A 17,456-nucleotide genomic window follows, 5' to 3' on the forward strand; every position below is an offset into this window, starting at 1 on the left:
AACAGTGGCTGCACAGCAGCTGTTGCATCAAGAGGAAAATATTGGTGCAACCCTAGGCTTTCAGGCAGAGGACACATTCACAGAAGGTGAGCATGACTGTAACACAGACTAAAGTCTTCTGGGACTGAAAACTCAAGCATTTGCGAACACTGCCCTTGCAGACAGCCTTTCATCTGGGATGTGTAAAGCATCCACACATGGCACTCTTTCTTAAGAAACATAAACTACAGGTAACACAGAAATTAAGTTACCTTCTAAACACTGAAAGCAAATCTCCTTTATTCATTTAGTGGAAACTAGAATGATTTTAACCTTGTTTGGGTGGAACCAGGCGATTGTGACTCCAGGGAAAGCGGCAGTTGCAAAGCACGATCCTCTGGAGGATTACATAATGAAGTGGTTAGTGTGCAGACAAAAAAGTTTCTTAATTTCTGTCTCAAAATTAGGTTGAGTCCTTCATTTCTGTAATTTGCTTTTAAATCAAAGAACAAGGATACAATCTAAAAAATAAGTTGCAGATGACAGAAATATGATCCATTCCAAGTAGAAGAAGAAATTCTATTACTGTTATCGAAATAAGGTTAATTCTTCACTAAATTGTTCAGTACTGTCACTTAGCAAATGTCTATTACTATACTGCAATGTTATTGGCTTGCACTATGTGGGTATTCTATGTAAAACATATATACAAAATACATATATTGCATATGGCAAACTTTAGAAGTTTTGTTTAGAGCAATAACATCTTTAGTGTCTAATGCATTAGCCATTTCACAAGGCATTAAATAAACCTATAAGATGGGAAGCTTTTTTTTTTTTTTTTTGGTACCGGGGATCGAACTCAGGTCCTTGAGCTTGTGGGGCAGGCAGCGGAGCCACTGAGCTAAATCCCCGGCCCTACAAGTGGGAAACTTTTTGCATGGCCCTTAGGCTTACAACGTGCACTGAGGAGTTTTGTATAAGAATCCAAACTGGACACTAACTGGTCTTTGAAATATGCACGTACTTTATATTTTCTATATTTGTAACTTTGCATGTACTTGTTTTGTTGTGTAAGAAGTTGTAAGTGTTTATTATCTGACTGAAATTAAACCGAACTAAAATGAAAAAAAAAGTTTTACAAGTTTGAAAGATAAAATTCCATTTCCAGCAGGACCTAGCAGGAATGAAAACAAGCAAAGGTCTTCCTTACATAAACAAGACATTGAATAAGGCACGAGGAACTGTTCAGACATATATTTATATATTTAGAATACTATGTTCTGATCTAGTCACATTACAATCAGAAAGTCCACTCAGAAAAGAATGAAGGATTAGGGGAGTAGCAAAGAAACTTGAGATTCTAGTTACTTCCTGCTATGGACTGAATATCCTACTCCCCTCCTCTGCCCCTATTCATCTGTTGAAATCCTAGCCTCCATGGTTATGGGGACTTTAAGAGGTGATTAGGTTATGAGGGTAGAACCCTCATGAATGAGGCATAGTACACTTATAAAAGAGAACCCAGAAAGAGTGGTATCTCAGTTCATGAAAGCTTCTGTTTGTGAGCAATTTAGTTCGCAAACAGAATCATTTGGCAAAATTTTGTTTTTGTTTGCAAATTCTGCACCAAGTGACGAACACAACTGTGGCCATCTTTCCTGCATGAACACAAATGTGGCCATCTTTTCTAGACTGGTAGGACAAATTAAGATGGTGAACCAAGGTACCACTGTACTTTAATTCTTTTACCACATGACGTAACAGTGAGCCACCAATGAACCAAGAAGTAGATCCTTATCAGATACCAAATTGGTCAGTGCTTTGATCTCAGACTTCTTGGCTCTCTGTGAAAAATAAGTTTTTGTTGTTGATATGCATCTAGTTTATGGTATTTTGTGATAGTAGCTTAAATGGATACTTCCATACAAAACATGATTAAGATTCTCCCTTATTCTTATTATTAAAATCAATAAGCTACATTTGATTGATAAGAGCTTTAAACACTAACCAGTCCAATTATTTAAATACAAGATCACCAAAAACCATATTTTTCATTAATTTTTATAACATAATATAAAAGGAAATATAAAAATGACAATTTTATCAAATCTATTCAATGTAAGAATCACTTGGTTGAAATGACACCTGCCTGAGTGATAGTCAGTACTTAAACAAACAGGCTGCCCAGGTGATGATCTGAGGCTAATCTTCATTTTTCAGTGACCAATAAGGGATAAAAATTAAAACATTTAACCAAATATAAATTATTGTATCATCATACAAAGTTCCATGTAAATGTGATTTGTATTTTTTGATGAATGTCATGGTAACCTGAAATCTTTAGTTCAGGGAAATAATATCACCCAACTCAGAAGTAAAGTTGGATGGAAGGAACTAAACTTTCTTAAAGTATTTCACAGGTTTTTGGTCTTATCAGAGCAAATTAATATGTTATTATAGAGGAATGTGATGAGATTTTTGCTGCTCGTTAATTAATATTTGGAATATTAAGTAATATTAAATTATATTTGCTGGCTGTGTTAGGAAAGTTAGGTAAAGTTCTGAGATATCTCTAATCAGGCAGCCCTATTCAGGTTAGTCACATACTTCATCATCACAGGTGAGTTTCCCTTTGAGAACATCTGTCTGTACCCCATGATCAATGGGGTCTGCCCTCCTTTGGTGCAATTTCCTAGAATATCAATTCAAAATAAATGAGTCAAAAGCTCTCAAAGCTGGAAGTGACTTAAAACATCAGAAATGGTATCACAGGAAAAGTTGTAATCTAATGAGATGTTATTTATACCTTTCTTTTATTTGTTGATCAAATAACAAAATAAAACAAATTTAAAAGTCCAGAAAAAGTGTTCCCTCTTACAACAAATGTTAGGTTTCCTAAATATCTCTGGATATAAAACTTTATCCTTTTTTTTCAGGGCAGGATAACTAATCGGTCATATATGAACTTGATAAAAAGCTATTGCTTATCCTAACCTCCCATCTTAAAAAAAAAAAAAAAAGGTTCCTGCTTTTTGTCATAAAAATAGAGCAACCAGAACCTGGATATTTACAAATCTGCAGTGGTTATAAAGACAAAGTCAAATAATTATTCAGAGTCCCAAAACTAATCTGTTAATCTAGTAAGGACTAAACTTCAACTTGGATATTTTACTGTTCTCAGGTCCCAGTAAGATAAAATGCTTTAGTATGTATTTTTAGTCATGGGTTATTTTTATTTGATTAGCGTTGTTTTTAAACCACTCTTTCTTATAAAAAAAATTCTCCAACATTTCTAAATTTAGGATTTTTCAACTGAATTATACAATTCCATTATGAGTCAATGGTTTTTAGTTTACCCTTTACCAAACTTTTATCATTTTGTGTTTAAAGTCATTCTCAGAAATACAAATTGGCTGATTACCAAACAAGTTCTAATTACTCCCCAGAGAAGCTGGGAGTCTGGGCTTTCAGTATTGTTCACTGTTTGGCTGTGAAAACAGCTTCCTCTTCTGGTGCCTGATCTGTTATAGATTTTAAAATGAACCTAAAGGGCGGTTTGTTCTGGGCTCTTTGAAGTGCATTTGCTGCTCTTCTCTTCTAGAACTATTCTGTCAGAAATCCTGTAGATTGATGCTTATTATGTGGTTTCTGAAACCTGGGATAATGGGATGGTGCCTCACTAACTTGCCTCCAAAAGAAGGCTTGTGATTTAAAAACTTCTCCAAAGAATCATACTGATGTGGCAGTATAGAACTTTGAGGCAGGTCAAATTATTACAGGCAGCTAAGTTAGATAAAAATTAATATACAGTCAGAAAGGTACTGAGCTTTCAAGGAACTCAGTGAAAAATAAAGACACCAGAACTGTGGCTGGAGGTGCATCTGAAGAAGACCAAGACCCAAAATAAAGATGCAATGGCCAGGCCTACATGCCTCCCTAAGGGATAAACAATAACTTGGAATTATACTATAATTAGCACCACCTGGTCCAGGAAGTACAGATAGGTATCAGTCCCCTAGGTGGGCGACCAGAGCATTAGGATCCATCTCTTTTCAAAAAATGCCTTTGTTCTTTCCATGTACCCTTCCTATGTGACCCACTTCCCTACTGGATCTAATATTAGCCAAGCAGCTATACTGTACTTGTAATCTTGTAAGTTGATTATAGTTTGACCCATGTTGTACCCACAATGTGATTTTGCTATATAAATTACCCCTGGCAAAGGGTCTCAGTGACAACCTACTTGGGACCCCTCCTGTCTCTCAGGAGCTATTTCTCAATAAATCTTAACCTCCCTTGTTCCTTGGAAATTCATTCTTTGATTTCGAGGGACACAAACTTGGCACATCTGGCATCTAGTACGTTGGGAGTTTTATTTCTCCTATATCAAAATTAACTCTCCTTCTTAGCCTTAGAGTTGGGTCATATCTATATCTAAGATTACAAACTCTTTCCTGCATGAATATCATGTCCTATAGTCATCTCCATCTTCCACAGTGGCCAACTCAGGTCTCAGCTCATAGCAGTTACTAAGTACAAAATGAAAACAAATTTATAAATAATTTATTTCTTTTAATTATGCTTAAATTCTTTTTAGTCAGCTTTTGGTCACTGTGACTAAATACCAGAAGAAAGAAGTTAAGGAGGAAAGGTTTATTTTGGCTCATGGTTTCAGAAGATCTGTGGTGAGCTGGCTGGCTTCACTGCTTTTAGGCCTGTGGTAAGGCAGAAACATCATGGCAGAAGGCTGTGGTAGAGGAAAGTGAGGCAGGGGCAGGGGTAGGGACAGGGGCAGAGGCAGGGGCAGAGACAGAGGCAGAGGTAGAGGTAGAGGCAGAGAGACAGGGAGAAAAGGGCCAGGACAAGATATAGTCCCCAAAGTCATACCCCCACAACTCATTCCCTTCAACTAGGCCCCTCCTGAATTTCTATTACTTCCCAATAATCCCATCAAATTATAGATCTATCAATGGTTAATCTACTAATAAAGTTTGAGCCATCATGTTCCAATCATCTCCTAAAAGCCCATCAGCTCCAAACACTACTGCACTGGGGACCAAGCCCCCAAAATATGACCCTTGGCAGATATATCACATACAAACCGCAACAACAAGTAATTGTTTATTTGTAAACAAAAAGTGTCACGGTTAAGCTTAACTGTCATCTTGATTCACTTGGCGGCCTCCTAGCAGATTAGTACAACATGCTTCCGGTTGTGTCTTGGTGGATCATGCAGATGTGACCCCTGGGATCCATATCTGGCCCCCGGCCCCTCCTTCTCTGGCACTGTTACCTTGCTCTGTTTCCTGGGTGCCATGAACTAATCAGCTTTGCTCTACCACATCTTTCTGCCATGATATTCCTGCCTTGGAGCCTACTTTGGACTGAACCTTCTAAAACTGTGAGCCAAATGAAATCTCTCCTCCTTTAAATTGTGAGTGTTGGATAGTCTGCACAGCAACAGGAAACCTAATACAAAAATTTTGTAAAATAATAACAAACTCAGGAATAAATGACTTTACAGGATAGCTTTAACATCTAGGTTTCACGATCCTAGAGAAATGACATTAAAAGCAATTCTGTATTGATAATTTCAGACCATCTTTTAAAAAATTCAATTAAAAGCATTTTCTTGAAGAATTAAATAGGCATTTTGGTGGAATGGTGGCAGAGGATGATTTGAGTTTTTAAGTTTATTTATGCTTTGTAATACTTTTAAATCTGAAGAGAGATTTGTAGTTTTAAATTTGCCAGGACACTCAGAAAAGGAGATGCTCAAATTACTACTCTTTGCTACCAAATAGGGAAGGGCACACCTAGTTGGTGGAGAGGGAATTAACAAAGGTGGTCCAGGAGGCAGTATCCTCTATCAGGAGTCCTTTGAATTCCATTGAATTCTCAGTGGAATCCAGGAGGGACCAGAAGGTATCAGCTAAAGAAGAAACATTAACTCAAAGAGAAGGAACCCAGTGCTGTACTTTTTCAGGGAGTTGAGGGCAGGCACTGCTGTTTCTGTCATGGTGTGTTCCAGTTCCTTACAATTTAGTTATTAATCAAAGACCTCTATAAGCACCAAACACACTGCTAAGTTCCATGGGGGATAATAAAGTCAGAAGATTTGGGTATTCAAATCTAATTTGGGGAAGGAGAAAATGAACACAAGTTAAATGACTAGAAAACAATTAAATGCTAAGCTGTCTTAGAAAAAGCCTCAAGAAAACTAGAAACTGAATTGTGGGATGGTTTAGATCTACAATGTTCCCCAAAAGTCGTGTATTCAGAGGTGGGGCTTCTGGAAGGTGATTCAATCATGGGGGCACTATACTCCTCAGTGGATCGATCTATGATGAATTTATACCTAAATGTGCTATTAGGCTTGGCTGGAAGAGGTCTGTCATTGGGTTGTAACTCTCCCTGGCTCCTCCCTTTGCTCTCTGCTTCCTGACTGCCATGAGGTGAGCACTTTTCCTCTGCCATGCCCTTCTGCCATCATGTTTTTGCCTTGGAGGCAGATGACCGCAGACAGAATCCCCTGAAAACAGTGAGTCAAATTAAATCTCTCCTTTAAATTGTAGGTATCAGGTATTGCGTCACAGTGAGAAGAAAGGTAATACAGGGACTAAGGTTGTTTATGAATCAGGTAGATGCTGATGAGCCCCTTTTTGAGAGGGGCATGTTCAGAAGGATGTCTTTGAATGGCAGCCCAGGAGGAGAGCTGGAATTCACGAGTAAATCCTCATTCACTACTCTTGGAAGAGCTGGAGTCTGTGATGAAAACACAGCATGTGGGCCAAAAAAGAAAGAACAGAGAAGCAAATAATCCTTAGTTGTTTTCATGCCCAAAGGGGCTCAATGTAGTATGAAAATTAACATGAAAACAGTCAGACATACCGTATCATCCAACTTGGGCCCTGGGCAGACATTTCTTGGCCTCAGTTTTAAAATATTTATTAACTTTTGTTAGCCTCTTAATTTCTGGATAAAAATATTTAATCTAATAACTAAAAGCAGGGGCTGGGAGGGAGGCAGAGAAACTTATCATGGAAGCTCATTATTGACATATAGTTATGTTCACACAAGACTATGAGGTAGGTATTATGGTTACTGCTTTACAGATGAGGAAAAGAAAGTTATAGAGAGCAAATACCTCACCTAAGCTTGTCCAAATTTTATACTGGTAGACTTGAACCCTGGTATTTATATGGCTTAAGGCCACTTCCTCTGTTCTAATGTAGAAAGCATACATTTAGTTACCCCTATCTCCTCTGTAGGAGTGATGTCTCGGTTGTAGTGTGGTATAGAGCAAATCCTGGAGCTGGAAGTAAGGAGAATTGGTCCATGCTTTGCTTTTACTTCTAAGACCCTGGACAGGGCATTCATCTTCTCTTGGTTCTATTACCTAAACTTTAAAAAAGGATATGGGCCATGCCTGCAATCCTAGTACTCAGGAGGCTAAGGCAGGAGGACCACTGCGAGTTCAAGACCAGCCTGGATTACAAAGAGAGACCCTGTCTCAAAAAACAAAAAAAATGGGATTAAACTGTTGCTAAGGTGTCATTTGTATACATTTATCATTCCAAGTATACAAATGGATTCCCCATCAGGGAGTGACTTACGACTGTTCTAATGAAAAAGAGAAAGTGAATGTGAGGATACACTGATTTTTTTATATTTAGAAATTCATCAAGATATAAATAACTAACAAATATTAACTATTATCCCACAACAAAGTGGCAGCTCCAGAACATTAAAGAAGGGCTCAGTGACAGCAGGTTTATCTTTCAACTGTGTACAACAGCCAATTGCTTTCATCTATATGTCATGTATTTTAGTCCACCATAATATCCTCCAGGCCTCCTAATCAGCCCTTTCATTGCAAACTCAGAAAATGGGTTGGAAGCTGGTTTAGTTAGGGAACCTAGGTAAATGAAAAAAAACAGAGGTAAGAAGCCAAAGGAGAAAGTCTCCCAGACAGGGCAGTCACTAGTCAGCTCTGGCTGTTATTTTCCCCGATTTCACCATCCTTTCCAATTTTGCAAAAGGAGCCAACAATATGGATTTTTGTATACTGCGAAGTACCTTGACCAAGTACTGTATGAGGTTCAAATACTGATACACTACATGAATGAAATAAAATATGTCTGTGTCTATGGCCCAAGGACCACCAGTTTGCTTTAGAAATGGCTGATAAAAAAGAGAAAGTAGAAGACCCCATCAGCCCGCTGCAGACAGGCAGGTCTGTGCATGCCCTTCCGAGGTCCCGAGTCGCGCGAAACACACCGAATCAGCGTGCTGCAGACAGGCAGGTCTGTGCATGCCCTTCCGAGGTCCCGAGTCGCACGAAACACACCGAATCAGCCCACACCCCGGCAACAATCCACTGGACCCCCTCCCCCCCCAGCTCCTCTGTACAGTCAGCAGGTTCCACACTACAAAGACGCAGAGGACACCAGACCACCAGACCACGATACTGAGTCCCACCGTTCCCGGCCCAGAGGTAGGGGCTTCTGAGCCACTGTCCCAATGCTCCTGGTCCAGAGGAAAGGGCTTCCCGGCCACCATCCCTCCCACTGCTCCCAGCCCACAGGAAAGGGCTTTTGGGCCACCATCCCTACCGCTGCTCCCGACCCCTGTCCCAGCTCTCCCAGCTCAGAGGAGGTAATCCGTGCAGGCGACAACAGCAGCGCGCCCCCCCCCCCGCGTCGCAATGAGAAAACATGTAAATAAGTCTCAAAACCAGACTCCCAGATCACCTACAGCAACCCCAAAGGGAAATGAGATGGAACACTCTGATACTCAACCACCTGGACCCACTGAACTGGCAACAAAAGGGGGTCTGGAAAAAATGAAATCAGAAATAATTTCTCAGATAACAGGAGAAATTCTGCCCCTAGTGCAAGACATGATTAATAAATCTAGAGAGGAGCTCAGGAACATGATGGAATCTCAACATAGGAAACAAATGGAATCCATAAAACAGATGCAAATAGATTTCCAGGACATGAAAAACTCCACTGAAAGTCTACACAGCAGAATGAGCCAATGTGAGGACAGAATTTCAGATATAGAAGATAAGATTGCAATTAGTGACCAGGAAAAGAAAAATTGCTTCAAAATTATAAGGGAACATGAGAAATCAATGCAGCAGCTGCTAGATGATGCAAAAAAGAATAACATAAGACTGATTGGGCTCAATGAAGAAACAGGAGAGAGTGCAGATGACATTAAAAAACTCTTCACAGAAGTAATGGCAGAAAACTTCCCAAGCAGAGGAAAAGAGCTTAACATACAGATAAGTGAGGCATATAGGACTCCAAATAGCCTTGATCAAAAAAAAACTACACATAGGCATATAATTGTGAAGATTCCAGAAACTCAACAGAAGAACAAAGTTCCACAAGTAGTTAGAAAAAAGAAACAAATCACATACAAAGGAAAGCCCATCTGAATCACAGCAGACTTCTCAACACAAACCATCAAGGCAAGAAGAGCTTGAAGTGCCATATTCCAAGCCCTAAAAGAAAACAAGCCTCCAACCCAGATTGATGTACCCTGCAAAACTATGTTTCAAAATTGATGGAGAAATAAGATACTTCCATGACAAACAGCACCTTAGGAACTTTGTGAATACCAAACCAGCACTCCAAAGAATTTTACACAATAGCCTAGGAACAGACATTGAGGATCACAACCCCAGGAAGCAAAGCAGAAGGAACCCATTTAGCATGACAAGAAATTAAATATAAGGGGGAAAACCCAACAAAAAGAAAAAGTCATGGCAATGACAAGTCAATACGTTTCAGTTATAACCATCAATGTTAATGGTCTCAATTCACCAATCAAAAGAAATAGACTGGCAGAATGGGTCAAGAAGCAAAATCCAACAATATGCTGCATACAAGAAACACACTTAATGCAAAAGGAAACTCATAGACTGAAAGTGAAAGGGTGGAAAACAATACTCCATGTGACAGGAACCTGAAAAAAAGCAGGAGTAGCTATCCTCTTTGCAGATCAAGTAGATTTCAAACCAACACTGATGAAGAGAGACGAAGAAGGACACTATATCCTTGTAAAGGGAACAATCCAAGAGGAAGACATGACAATCATAAATATCTATGCACCAAACACTAGTGCACCCAACTATATAAAACAAATATTAACGAACATGAAAAGTCATATATGCAACTAATACAATTGTAGTGGGGGACCTCAACACCCCACTGTCACAAATAGATAGATCAGCTAGACAAAAAATAAGTAATGAAATAGTAGAACTCAATCGAACTCTTGAACAAATGAACTTAAAAGATGTTTACAGAGTCTTCCACCCCACAAAATCAGAACACACATTCTTCTCAGCTGCACATGGGTCATTCTCAAAAATAGACCACATACTCACACATAGAACATGTTTAAGTAAGTGCAAAGGAATTGAAGTTATCCCCTGCATATTATCAGACCATAGTACAGTGAAATTGGAGATCAATAGCAAAAGAAACCACAAAATTTCATAAACACGTGGAAATTGAGCAACACACTTCTGAATAATCAATGGGTCACAGAGGAAATTAAAGAAGAAATCAGACAGTTCCTTCAATTAAATGACAATGACAATACAACATATCAGAATCTATGGGACACAATGAAAGCTGTCTTACGAGGGAAATTCATAGCAGTGAATACGCATATTAGGAAAACAGAACGAGCCCAATTAAACAACCTGATGCTGAACCTCAAGCTTCTAGAAAAAGAACAGGACAACCCCAAAGCTCATACAAGGGAGGAAATTATAAAGATCAGAGGACAAATCAATGCAATGGAGACTAAGAGAATGATACAAAAAAATCAATGAAGCCAAGAGTTGGTTCTTTGAAAGAATCAACAAAATTGATAAACCCTTAGCCAACCTTGTCAGAAAAAGGAAAGAAAAGGCCCAAATCCATGCAATTAGGAATGAAAAGGGTGAAATGACAACAGACCCAGCAGAAATCCAGAGGGTCATCAATACCTACTTCCAGAACCTATAGGCCAATAAGATGGACAACACAGAAGAAATGGACAGATTCCTAGATACATATGAATTACCAAAATTGAACGAAGAAGACCTAAAAATTCTGAACAACCCAATATCAACCAATGAAATTGAAAATGTAATTAAAAACTTATCAACTAAGAAAAGCCCGGGCCCTGATGGCTTCACTGCTGAATTCTACAAGACATTTAGAGAGGAACTGCTGCCACTACTGTTGAAACTCTTCAGTGAAATTGAAAGGGAAGCAATACTCCCAAATTCATTCCTGGAAGCAAGCATCACCTTGATCCCCAAAGCAGAGAAAGACCCAACTGAAAAGGAGAACTATAGGCCAATCTCACTAATGAACATAGATGCAAAAATCCTTATTAAGATAATGGCAAACAGAATGCAGAAGATCATCAAGAAGATCATACATCCTGATCAAGTGGGATTCATCCCAGGGATGCACGGATGGGTCAATATACGAAAATCAATCAATGTAATACACTATATCAATAGAGCCAAGGACAAATACCATATGATTATCTCCATAGATGCAGAAAAAGCATTTGACAAAATCCAACATGCATTTATGATAAAAACCCTACAAAAATTGGAATAGATGGTCTCTACCTCAAACTGATAGAAGCCATCTATGAGAAACCAACAGCCAATACCATACTAAATGGTCAAAAACTGAAATCCTTCACACTACAATCAGGAACAAGACAAGGATGGCCACTATCACCACTCTTGTTCAATATAGTTCTGGAAACATTAGCCAGGGCAATTAGACCAGAGAAAGAAATAAAAGGAATAAAGATAGGAAATGAAGAAGTCAAATTGTCATTATTCGCAGATGACATGATACTGTATATAGAAGACTCCAAGAACTCCACCAAAAGTCTTCTAGACTTAATAACCAAATTCAGTCAAGTAGGTGGTTACAAGGTCAACACACAAAAATCAATAGCTTTCCTCTACACCAATGACAGACTCACTGAGAGAGAAATAGGGCAAATAATCCCTTTCACAATAGCATCCAAAAAACTGAAATACCTAGGAATCAACCTAACAAAAGAAATCAAAGACCTCTTCTCTGAAAACTATGGCACTCTGAAAAGAGAGATTGAAGATGATATCAGAAAATGGACAGACATCCCGTTCCTGGGTAGGAAGGATTAATATAGTGAAAATGGCCATACTTCCAAAACTGCTATATAGATTTAATGCAATTCCAACTGAAATTCCAGCAGCATACTTCATGGACCTTGACAAAACAATCCAAAAATTCATTTGGAACAAGAAAATACCCAGGATAGCAAAAGCAATTCTAGGTAACAGAGACATGGCAGGGGGTATCACAATCCCCAACTTGAAACTCTACTACAAAGCCACTGTGATAAAAACAGCATGGTACTGGCAAAGAAACAGATCTGAGGACCAGTGGAACAGATTAGAAGATGCCAAAACAACTCCAGACACTCTCAGCCACCTCATCTTTGACAAAAGAGCCAAACACCCTCGTTGGAGGAAAGATAGCCTCTTTAACAAATGGTGCTGGAAAAATTGGGTTTCAACTTGCCAAAGATTAAAACTAGACCTATATCTCTCACCATGCACTAAAGTAACATTTAAATGGATTAAGGAGCTAAATATTAAAATAGACACAGTGAGTCGTCTGGTACAGAGGTTAGGTAGAACTCTTGAAGACATCGGTGTAGGAAAAGATTTTATGAACAAAACCTCAGTTGCCTGTGAACTAGCACAAACAATCAACAAATGGGATCTCTTCTTATTAAAAGGCTTCTGCACAGAAAGAGAAACCACCAGCAGTGTGAAGAGACAATCCACAATGTGGGAAAAAATCTTCACCTGCTCTTCCTCAGACAAAGGTCTACTATCTCGAATCTATAAAGAATTTAAGAAGATCAGACCTCCCAAATTTAAAGACCCAATCTGAAAATGCGCATCTGAAATGAACAGACATTTCTCAGACAAAGAAGTACAAATAGCAAATAAATACATGAAAAAGGGTTCAACCTCACTGGTCATTCGAGAGATGCAGATGAAAACAATGCTGAGATTCTACCTCACTCCAGAAAGAATGGCTGCTATCATGAAATCAACCAATAACAAATGCTGACGGGGCTGTGGAGAAAGGGGAACCCTGCTCCACTGCTGGTGGGAGTGTAGACTGGTGCAACCACTGTGGAAATCAGTATGGAGATACCTCAAAGAACTAGGACTGGAAGTCCCATTTGACCCCGCTATTCCACTGCTGGGGATCTTCCCCAAAGAATTAAAAGAATCATACCACAGTGATATATGTGCGCCCATGTTCACAGCAGCACAGTTTGTGATAGCTAAAACTTGGAAACAGCCCAAATGCCCATCAACTGGAGACTGGATAAAGAAAATGTAGTTTTTTAATAAAATGGAGTACTACTCAGCCATAGAAAATGAGAAATTAGAGACATTTATAGCTAAGTGGATGTACATTGAGACAGTACTCTTAAGTGAAATAAATAGGACACACATGTATAAATACCGAATAGTTTCTCTGGTGTGAGAAACTGAAAGTGTAAATACGGACTAAATGTGTAATAGGTCATGTGAAATAGGAAGAAAAGAGGCAAAGGGGATGGAAGTGGGAGGGCTAAGGGAAAGGATAGAAGGAAATGGGATTAATATGAGAAAATGGAAAAATAGGAACAAAATCTTTGTAAATAGGGAGGAATGGAGGGGTTGAAGGGAGGGCTGGGCAAGGGTGAAAAATAAGAACCAAGAGAGACTATGTAAAGGTGCAAATTTCCAATGATGAATGTCATTATATTGTATACCTAAAATGTACCAATGATTAGAATGAATAATCGATAATGCAAAATAGGAAGAAAAGGTCCAAAGGGGTAGGGGTAGTAGGAGGGGCAGGGGAAAGGAAAGAAGGGAAAGGAAAAATGCCGAGAAATGGAAAAAATGGAAATAAAGTCTTTGTAAATAGGGAAGGTTAGAGGGGGTGAAGGGAGGGCTAGGAATGGAGGAAAAATATGAATCAAGATGCATTATGTAAAGGCACAATTCCCAATGAGAAATGTAATTGTGTTGTATACCTACCATGTACCAATAAAAGAATTTAATTAAAAAAAACGAAAGTAGAACACCCAATTAGTGCTCATCCTGAAAATCAAAAAGGGCTTACTGAAGCAAAGAAAATACACTGAGAAAGACCTTGTCCAATTCACATTTGAATGAAGCCTATCAATAACCCGAAGCACATACATCTAAGACCTACAATGCTGAAAAGATTTTTCAGTATCTATTTCCTATGGTCCACAACAAGAAAGCCTTTAAAACAAAAAGTTGGACCCCATGATGAATATAAAGGTTGGAGGAAGGGGAAAAATAACAAGTAAAACAACAACAAAACAAGTAGTTGGTATGCTAGGAAAAAAATAGAACTGGTAAAAACTCAAATTAAATTTATTCCCCAGAAGTCATAAGGGAAAAATAATATATGCAACAGAGGCTGATGAAAAAATTTGGGAAGGAGTGGAAGTAGAAATACCAAACCTTAAAGCCTTTCAGAAAAGAATAGGATAGAATGTCATCATGAATCCAAAACAAAGGGCAGAGGTATGAGTAAGAAGAGAAAGAGAAGAGCCAAAATATGACAATAAAAGAGAGAAGACAGTCACTGAACACATAACAGGGCAGGACAGGAGAAGAGTGCCCCTCATGAGGTTCATGTGTGATAAGTGCTCCTTAAAAAAAAGCATGAAGAACTCCTACCGCGACTCTATGAGCTAGGTGATCATCATAGTTCAAGGAAATAATTTTTAAAATATTTTTAATATGTAAGGTATTATTAAGTACAGGAGCTCCAAAAAACACGGATCATTTTGGCAGGGGCAGTTCACAGTTCTGAATTATAGACTCCACATCCCAGCGCAGGGATGGGCTGTTTAAAAGGATGTGGATCTGACATCTGTGCTCTTTCTACTGTAGCATCTTATTATTCGGATTTGATAGGGAGGAAAAACTAGGTTCAAAGAGGCCACTTTCAAGTTACCACATCTAACTACTGACAAAGCTAAGAGGAAACCCTAAGCCTCCAGGATGGCATTTTTTTTTTCTCCTGCACCACAACTGAGGTATAATGAATGTAAACCAGAGAAAAAAATAACTTAGAATTCCATGAAAAAAGAGAAGCAAATACTCAAGGTGACTTCTCAGAGAAACCTATGTAATGAAGATGAGGAATTCTTTTAAAATCTGGAAATGTGGCCAAATTCACTTGATTACCACATAGAGGAAGAAGGAAACTCACCCTCTTACTTTCTCACCCCCAAACTTCCTCCAACCCTCAACCCACCCACCCATCCTAGTTCTGTTCCCCAACAGGATGACCAGTCAGGAGGGGTTTTTTCTCCCCTCGGGAATTTACAAAGAATATGTCTCTTTGGAAAATAGAAACAGGAAAGAAAGTTGGCTTAGACATAACAGCCTTGGTCCACAGGGCTCTAGATGCTGCCTTTGGTAAGATTTATCTACACAGTACTGTATTGTGTAAGCAAATCTCTTGAAAAATAAAATCTAGAGCTTTGAAGATAAGGACACCACTGATTTAAGCATGTGACACCTGTCCAGAGCAAGTAATTATTTAGCCCACATAAGCAAACCTGTTCTCACAAACTGTCAGCTGTAAATATATTTAAAAAACTGCTTGTGACAAAGATTTCTGCAAGTGGCTTAAATGAATTCAGGAAAACCAAGCATGCAAAATGGTATTTTGCTAACAAATGGAATTTGCTGCCCTTCGCAATTCTACAGCTGATTCCACTGCAAGATTTTATCCTTCATGGCAGAATATGGAAATTTTGACATTGTAAACATATGAAACTTATAAATCTGGTATTTGTATTTCTTAAAAGGAATGGTCAGCCACAATATGTGTTTTGTAATTTGAAGGTCTTATCAGCAGGGAACTTTTTGCTGTTTTTAATAGTGTGCAGTAACTTCAAGCTCTTTAACCTGTTTCTAATAGGATCTTTTCACCCCTCTAAGTAATAATGCTAAAAAAAATCTTTTTCTGTAAGCCACAAGAATGTTTGAAATGTATAAAGTGTTTACTTATTTATTCTTCTTAGTAAATCTATGCTAATCACAGTTTGCATATCCCTGATTATAAGATGCTTTGGAAGAATATAATGATTTGCCCATGTATCTTATCTTTGCCCATGTATCCAGTTTACCCTTTTGGCCATGTAGAAAAGGCACCATAAAAGATGAGAAGCAGCTTGGGTTACTAAATCCCAACCTAAAAAGGTATGTTTTACTCAATGGCTTGTGTGGAGAGAAAAATGAGAAATTATAAAGAAAGACTGAAGAGCAGATGGATTTTCATCTCTAGAGGCTGTCAGGAAACACTGGGTTGCAATTATTTTTTTAATAAAGTAAAAAATCCTAAATGGTCCCACCACACTAAGACATTAGTGTGAAGCATTAAAAATGGGCACTGAAAACCTGTAAAGCTAAACTGGTGTTGAGAATTACTTATTCATTTAAGGTCATCTCAAAGGTTTCCATTCTTTACTTCAGCCTCTGTTTCTCACCTAGGCACCAGTACCTTCCACCTCCCTGTCCATAAAATGAAGTTTCTCCAGGCTCACTGCCTCTAATCCTGTTTTAGTATCTTCTTTGAAAATAGCTTTGTTTTCATCACGCTTCCCTTTTTCTTATCCTCTCATAACTGAATTTCTCTCCATTCCACTTTCATTTTTGTTCTTATCATACCTATACTGTTATCCTTAGGAAAACACACTGGATTTCACCATGAAAGGAAGAGTCCCCACTAGGCCCAGATCTAATATATATCTGATGGTCTGGAATAGTGGCAACTCAGAAAGTGACACAAGCAAAGCCAAACAACAGAGTAAAAATAGTAAGCAAAGCCACACTAGGCTTCTACAGAGAGGAAAAATAAAATGTTTGCCAAGTGAAAAACATCAACTTAAAAAGAAAAAAACATTTTCAAGCTTCTGAGAGTCCCTGAAAAGAAGAATAAAAACAACTCAAAGCAATGTCTAACTGATAATACATAGACTAATTTTGAAACACATTTTGTTCTGAGCCCTATCAAAATGTGAAATAGAAGCCATAATGTTAAATTAAAGACCTCATCTGAGGATGGAAGCAGCTATAGGTTGTTGCCCAGCCAATGTCTCAGTGGCACAGCTGGTGATTTCACTATGTAGCTGGGAAAAGTAGTTTGTCACTTATAAGAAACCAGATATTTGGGGGGATTTTCACATCAAGTCACTTCTCACAAACAGTGGCTTCTGACCATCATTAGAGTTGGCAGGTACATGTACAATACACAACTGGTTCTTCTGTATCTGTATGAAGGCTGCTTATTTTTCAATGCATATATGAGAGGAGACAAGTTGGGAAAGACAAA

The 17,456-nt window shown here is 38.5% G+C and overlaps 1 protein-coding gene across 4 annotated transcripts in view; it reads right to left on the minus strand.

Annotated features, from left to right (window-relative positions):
* Alg14 (ALG14 UDP-N-acetylglucosaminyltransferase subunit) overlaps positions 1-17,456 on the minus strand; it is a 110,901-nt gene that overhangs the window by 50,561 nt on the left and 42,884 nt on the right. The window lies entirely within an intron of this gene.

The sequence above is a fragment of the Heterocephalus glaber genome, unplaced genomic scaffold (genome assembly GCF_053883595.1).
Source record: "Heterocephalus glaber isolate CG9 unplaced genomic scaffold, H.glaber_assembly_v1.0 deba00001442, whole genome shotgun sequence".
NCBI lineage: Eukaryota > Metazoa > Chordata > Mammalia > Rodentia > Bathyergidae > Heterocephalus > Heterocephalus glaber.